This window comes from Nicotiana tabacum, chromosome 18 (assembly GCF_000715075.1).
Source record: "Nicotiana tabacum cultivar K326 chromosome 18, ASM71507v2, whole genome shotgun sequence".
NCBI lineage: Eukaryota > Viridiplantae > Streptophyta > Magnoliopsida > Solanales > Solanaceae > Nicotiana > Nicotiana tabacum.
In genome coordinates, this window is record NC_134097.1 from 78,654,354 (window position 1) to 78,662,131 (window position 7,778).

At 40.7% G+C, this 7,778-nt stretch overlaps 1 non-coding gene across 1 annotated transcript; it reads left to right on the top strand.

The window, feature by feature from the left end:
• Positions 1–5,622: 5,622 nt before the first annotated feature.
• On the top strand, positions 5,623–5,726 carry LOC142173091 (small nucleolar RNA R71). The gene has a single exon (XR_012702520.1). It is a non-coding gene; the product is annotated as a small nucleolar RNA R71 (small nucleolar RNA).
• Positions 5,727–7,778: the final 2,052 nt, after the last annotated feature.

Consider the following 7,778-nt stretch of genomic DNA (forward strand, 5'->3'; position numbering starts at 1 on the left):
TATCATATATAAGTGGACGGCGTGCCACACGATCCCATAATATCATATACCTTTAACCCGGCAAGGGTACAGCTAACAGCCCAAAATATCCCGACAAGGGAGAGTATATATATCAGTCTACACATCCCGGCAAGGGAGTATTCACACACATTCTCCTTTTTAAATCCATTCTTCCTCAACTAAAACATTCATGTTCAAGCTAACGCTCCAAAACTACACCAATCACAATTTTACCTCAACCGTTCACATTGTATGAAACTCATCAAATAAACAAGGAGCTTGTGACATATTATTCGGATTAAAAGCAATCAAGACTCACGGTCATGCTAGACTCCGGTGCATAGATAACCGTCACCATGCCTATACACCGTACTACACATTAGCAAGTAACAAATATCATGCTAATCCTATTCCCTCAAGCCAAAGTTATAACAAACACTTACCTCAAATGCTCCAAACTCAACTCACGCTTCTAGTACAGCTTTACCTCTTGATTCCACCACCAATCCGCTCGAATCTAGTCATAAGATACTTAATCACATTAATAATTACTAAATGAATCATCCCCAATGCATGAAAAATAGATTTTTTCAAGGTTTTTCCCAAAAAGGTCAAAAATACCCCCGGACCCACGTGGTCGAAACTCGAGGTTCGGACCAAAACTCGGTTACCCATTCCCCTATGAATCCAAATATATGATTTGTTTTTAAATCGGACACCAAATTGAGGTCCAACTTCTCAATTTGTAGAAGACCTAGGTTCTACCCAAAACACCAAATTTTCCCCATGAAAATCTTTGATTTGAAGTTGAAATTATGTTAAAAGATGTTAAGGAATAAAGAAATTAAGTTAGAAATCACTTACCAATCGTTTTGGAGAAAAAAGGTTGTTTAGAAAATCGCCTCTTAGGTTTTGGGTTTTTGAAAAGTGAAAAATGACTGAGATTTTCCGAACTTGTATACCTTTCTGAGGATCTGGCGCGGACCGCACAAAAATGTGTTGCGGCCGCGCCGAGTGGGAGAAAAGTGGGGCTTCTCTGAACCCTTCCAGCGCGGACCGCACTGTTTTGGTGTGCGGCTGCACTGGCTAACCTGAAACCATATCCCTCAGACTAAACCACGCGGACCGCACAAAAAGGCATCGCAGCCGCGCGGCTCCAGCGTGGACCACGCGGAAATGACCGCGGCCGCGCTGGTGTCTGCAACACCTGAACCTGCATTTTCTTAAGTCCAAGACCTCCCGGTCCCCATTCAAAACTCACCCGAGCCCTCGGGGCTCCAAACCAAACATGCACACAACCTTAAAAATAACTTACGGACTTACTCGTGCGATCAAATCGCCAAAATAACATCATATACATAGGATCAAGCCTCAAACACATGATTTTCTTTCTTCAACTTTCATAACTCAAACTCTCCATTTTTAGTCCGAAACACGTCATATGACGTCCGTTTTTAGCCAAACTTTACAAATAGTGCTTAACACATATTTAAGACTTGTATCGGGCGTCAGAACCAAAATACGAGCCCGATACCTATAATTTCTAACTCCTTTTCATTTCAAATTTTCATATCAAATTTCAGAAAAACAATTTCTTTCAAAAATTCATTTCTCGGGCTTGGGACCTCAGAATTTGATTCCGGGCACACGCCCAAGTCCCATATTTTTCTACGAACCCTCCGGGACCGTCGAATCACAGGTCCGGGTTCGTTTACCCAAAATGTTGACCGAAGTCAACATTATGCATATTAATACCAAAATTCATCAAATGTTTCACATAATTCACATATTCTAACATAAAACTTTCTGGCTATGCGCCCGAACTGCGCACGCCAATTGAGGCAACTAAAAGCGAGGTTTTCAAGGCCTCGGGAGCACGGAACAAGGAAGAATTACGGTGATGACCCCTTGGGTCGTCACAAAAATCAATCCCCCACACATCCAAAATCTGGACCTCTAGGATGCTATTCAAAGGCATCTCACGCCTCTTTGTGATTGTTCATGTTCTTTGACACTGGTCACACTTCTTATCAAATGCACGGGCATCCTTGAATAATGTTCACCAAAAGAAACTAGACTGTAATAAATTTGCAGCTCTTCTATCGCCTCCATGATAGCCCCAACAAGGTGATGCATGACAATTATACAACACTAATTCCACCTCCTTTTCTGGTATGCATATCCTCATCAACTAATCAGCACACTGCTTGTACAAGTATGGCTCCTCCATGTGGTCATGATTTTCTAGCCTTGATATATGGTCAGCTACTTAGTTCTTTATGCCCTTTCGATCTCGTATTTCTACATCAAATTTTTACAACAACAAAACTAAGCGCATCAATCTAGCTTTAGATTCCTTTTTTGTAAATAGATACCTGATTGTTGCATGATCGGTATGGACTATGACTTTTGTTCCCACCAAGTATGCCCAAAATTTCTCAAAGGCCCACACCACGGCTAACAACTCTTTTTCAATGATGGTGTAATTCAGCTGTAGATCATCAAGAGTCTTACTCGCATAGTAGATGGAATAAAACACCTTGTCTTTCCTCTAGCCTAGCACTGCCCCAATACCATGGTCACTTGCATCACACATAAGTTCAAATGGTAAGGACCAATCTGGTGCCGCAATAATGGAGGCAGCCACCAACTTCTTTTTGAGCTCTTTAAAGGCCTTCAGGCAGGCGTCATCAAAATTGAAAGTTACATCCTTCTCAAGAAACCTGCCCAAAGGTAGCAATTATTGAAAAATCCTTTATCAAGCACCGATAGAACCCCGCGTGTCCCAAAAACCTTCTGAAACCCTTTATAGAAATGGGTGGAGGTAATTTTTCAACCGCCTCCACCTTCACCTTATCAACTTCAATGCCGCTTCTAGACACTCTGTGACCCAACACGATGCCTTCCTGCACCATAAAATGCCATTTTTTCCAATTCAACACTATATTTATTTCTTCACAATAGGCTAACACCTTGCTCAAATTCTTCAAACAGTCGTCAAAAGAAAACCCAAAGACTAAAAAATCATCCATAAAGACTTCCACAAATATTTACACCATATCAGTGAAAATAGCCATCATGCATCTCTGGAAAGTAGTTGGTGCATTACAAAGACCAAACGACATTCGCTTGAAGGAAAAAGTGCCATAAGGACAAGTAAAAGTGGTATTCTCATGATCCTCTAGGCATATGAAAATCTGATTGTATCCCGAATAACCATCAAGGAAGCAATAATATTCATGCCTCGCCAATCTGTCCAACATTTGGTCAATGAATTGAAGTGGGAAGTGGTCCTTGTGGGTTACTTTGTTGAGCCTTCTATAATCAATGCAAACTCTCCACCCCGTCACAGTGCGAGTAGGAATTAGCTCATTTTATCATTCTCAACCACAGTCATCCCCCCCCCTTTTGGGCATTGAACTGGGCTTACCTAGTTGCTATTAGAGATAGGAAAGATGATGCTTGCATCGAGCCACTTGATTACTTCCTTCTTCATGAACTTTTTCATAATGGGATTTAATCTCCTTTGTTGCTCAACACTGGGGCAGTGTCCATCTTCCAGAAAGATTTTATGCATGCAAAACGATGGACCAATTCTGTTGATGTTAGCAATTGTCCACCCAATAGCCTTTTTATGCTCGCGAAGTACTCTGAGCAATTTTTCTTCTTGTACATTCGCCAAGCTGGATGAGATAATCACCGGCAATTTCTTAGAGTTCCCCAAATAAGCATAGCGCAGATGCGCTGGAAGGGGCTTAAGTTCTAGCTTTGGAACTTCTTCAATAGATGGCTTAGGAGGGGTCAGAGTGATAGTCCTGTCCAACTCCTCAAATCTCCCAAACTCATGGACATAACTGCAAGACATGTCAATTACTTGCTCAATTTCTCCCATCATTTCATCTTCACTATCTTCTTCATCGCCAATCAAAGCTCGTTCAAAAGGATCTATGGGGCTCATATAAGGCACAATGAGTAGCATCACTTTCCACCACCGAAATCATGGATAGCTCTTCATAGTGGGCTGACAATCTGAGTGCTTTATACACATTGAATATCTCCACTCGATCACCGACTCTCATTGTCATATTTCCTTCGTATACATCAATAATAGCTCGGCCCATGGCTAAGAATGGACACCCCAAAATAAATGGAACTTCCTGATCAGGCTCGTAGTGCAAGATAATGAAATCAGTAAGGAATATGAAAGAACTCACTTGAACTACCACATCTTCAATCACTCATTCAAGATGAGCAAGGGAGAGATCAGCCAACTGTAAGATTACCATTGTTGGGAGCGGCTCACCCAAGCCCAACTATCTGAATACAGATAGTGGCATCAAATTGGTGCTCGCTCCAAGATCACACAAAGCTCGCCCGACAGCATGCTTACCAATCGAGATTGGATAGTGAAACTACCCGGATTCTTCAATTTCTGAGGTAACTTGCTTTGGATTCTAGAGCTACAATCCTCAGTAAGCGCCACAGCCTCAAATTCAGTCAACCTCCTTTTATTTTCCACTATGTCTTTGATGTGTTTTGTGTATTTAGGCACTTCTTGCAGGATGTCTATAGTGAAATATTGATTTGCACTTGCTTCAAAATATCAAGAAACTTTTTATACACGGTATTATCCTTCACTTTCTGCAATCTTTGAGGGGACGGAGGTGGTGTCCTCGTAACTAATGGTGGGGTTGCTTAGCCACTGCCTCTTCAGCTGGCTTCTCTGACTCTTTTGATTTTTCTGATTCTGACTCTATAGTGGCTGGCTTCTCATTAAAGGTCACTTGTTTTCTCTTTTTCGACTGGACTTCTTCTAACTGTCTCATATTCCTCAATGACATAGAATTAATAGATGCCTTAGTATTAGCCTCAGGGTCACTAGGAAGTGCTCCAATTGGTCGAGTATTTTGGGAACTAGCAAATTGTCCCATTTGTCGCTCCAAATTTCTCATTGCTGCGACTTGGGCCTGCTGGTCAGCCATCACTTTCTTCATCATCTCTACTGTGTGGGCTTGCTGCTCAGCCATCAATTTCTTCATCATTTCCTATATGTGACTTGTTGAGTTTGCATGTTGCTCAGCTTGAGGTGGTCTATATTGTTATTGAGGTGTTTGTGGTCGGTATTGAATCTGAGCACCTTAGTTTCCACCCCAAGAGAAGTTTGGGTGGTTCCTCCTGTTATGATTGTAAGTGTTCTCATACTGGTTTGTCTAGCCCCTATTTGCATTACCCACAAAACAGACAGACTCTGGATTAACTAGGCATAAGCCGCTCGTATGACCTTCTCTATATACATCACAAAACAATTGAACCTATTGCACTGGCTGAGCTTGTTGCTTGTTAATAACCAAGATCATATGATTGACTTGGTTGGTCAACATGGAAATCTGCACTGATAATGCCGAGATGACATCTAACTCGAGAACCCTTACAGATTTTTGCACTGTGTGTCTGCCCATCTCTCCTTGCCAATCAGGATTACTTTTGGAGAATTTGTTCAATAACACATATATCTCATCAAAGCTTTTCTCCAACACTTGACCTCCAGCTGCAGCATCTACTATAATCTTTGTCAAGATGTATCCCTTCTATGAAAGTGTGAGCTAACACTTCGTTTGTCTGATTGTGATGAGGACAATCTCTAAGTAGCCCTTGAACCTCTCCCAAGCTGAGTATAAAGACTCCCCAGCTTTCTGTTTTAAGGCAAATATCTCACTTATAATCTTTGCAGTTTTGCCTGAAAGAAAGAACCTTGACAAACATTTTCTTGCCAAATCATTCCATAATGTAATAGAATTAGCTGGCTCTACCTTCAGCCATCACTTTGCTTCGCCCAACAGAGAGAACGGGATAAGTGTGAGCCTCACATAGTCTGGAGTGACTCCATTGGTGATATAGGTATCACTAATCTCCAAGAAGTTTAGGATTTGCTATTGTGGATCCTCGTGTGGAAGACCCATAAATTGCCCATTCGCATGTAGTAGCTGGATCATGCTCTATTTCAGCTCAAAGTGCCTAGTGATTCCGAGCTTCACAATGCTGGAGGTGACATAAGCAATGTTGGGCATCGCCACCTCCTGAACGGCCATATGTTACTCCTTTGCTATGTTCAAAGGAATTTGAACAAGTGTGTGAAGATTATGTGTGTCCCTTGCTTCTCTCAACCTCCTATTAAATGTTCTCTCAGGTTCGGGGTCAAAGCCTTGATGTCTGTCCTGGCTTCTGACCCTGCTCATTCAATCAAAGTTCCTGAGATCAGAGCAATAATCAAGTAACATTAAACTTGACTAAATAAACAATGAAAGCAAAAACTAGAAAGTAGTCAATATTTAAGTCCCCGGCAATGGCACCAAAAACGTGTTGCTCCAAAATGCACACGCAAGTATACATGGTCGACAAGTAATATAGGATTGTAAGTCCAGATATCATACTCACAGGGAGTTGAGATTTACTATCTACTAAATTAAACTAACATAATTAATCTATCCAAGGGAATATCTAACATGAATATTTAATTAAAACTAATCTGAATAACAAACTAAGAGATTAAAGGAAACAAGTTTGTAATATTAGAGACGAATTCAATAAGAGAAACGATTCTAGAGCTATGGGTTAGCTAACAGTCCCATTGAGTTTTTCACCTAAATTGTCTAATTAATTTATCTAGTTTATTGATTGACGAGGTTAATATTGCTCGTAGCTTCTCCCGAAATACAACTCGCCTATTCAAGCTAACCTAACGCCTATATTCCTATGAATTTAGGATTAACAAGAACGCATTTATAATTCACGTATAATAAACAAGCAAGGCTATTAGGTATATTCCTATCCTAACCACAAATTCGTTCTCGATACCCGAGTTCAAGATATTACTCTACTCAATCTTATATGCAATCTAGAATTCCCTCTCTCGAGTTCAATCCTAAATTCATAGATAGTATTCAATTGGTGATCAAGCAACCAAATAATTAAGCGCAGGATTGAATAAATAAACCAATATGATAAAATAATAAGAACAATTCAAGATTCAAACTACAACGTTCATGTAGCACCCACAACTCTAGAACTAATAAACTATGAAACTAAGAGAAGAGAAGAGAAGAAAAACTAGTTAGAATCCTTTTTCCAAGCATGGTTTGTGTTCTCCCTAGGGCTAAAGGACGTCAAAGGTCCAAAAGTCCCTCCCAAAATAATGTTTTAAATGTATTTATGATGTGCCGGAGAATTTTGGCACATTTGATACCAATTGCTTAGATTTTAGCTTGTTTTAAATGCAATTATCTTTTATACTTATGTAATTTTAATATTTCGCAGTGTATGAGGCTCAAGGACCCAAGAACATGGAAATAAAATCAAAAAACCGCAAAAGGACAAGAAAAAGACAAAATGCGATCGCAGATGTGAGTATACGGACCGTAAATCCAACATGCGGACCGCATAGTGCTCAGAGGAATCGCAAAGCCCAACAATCTGTTGGCCAAATTCAAGCGCAAGAAATGCGGTCCATTATGCGACCGCATAACAGGTTTGCGGACCGCATAATGGATCGCAAACTCGTTGTAGAAGTTGCTGAAGGCAGAAATGCGGTGACAAATGCGATCGCAAATCAACAATGGGGACCGCATAACCTAAATGCGGCAACTACCTGGGAACTAGGGTTTCGAAGATGTGATGGCTGTGACGAGAATATGGACTGCATGTCTATTATGCGACCGAAATATGGTCGCATAGTTGACCTAGAAGGGCATTTTTTTCCAAAATTGGTCCCGAGTTTTAGC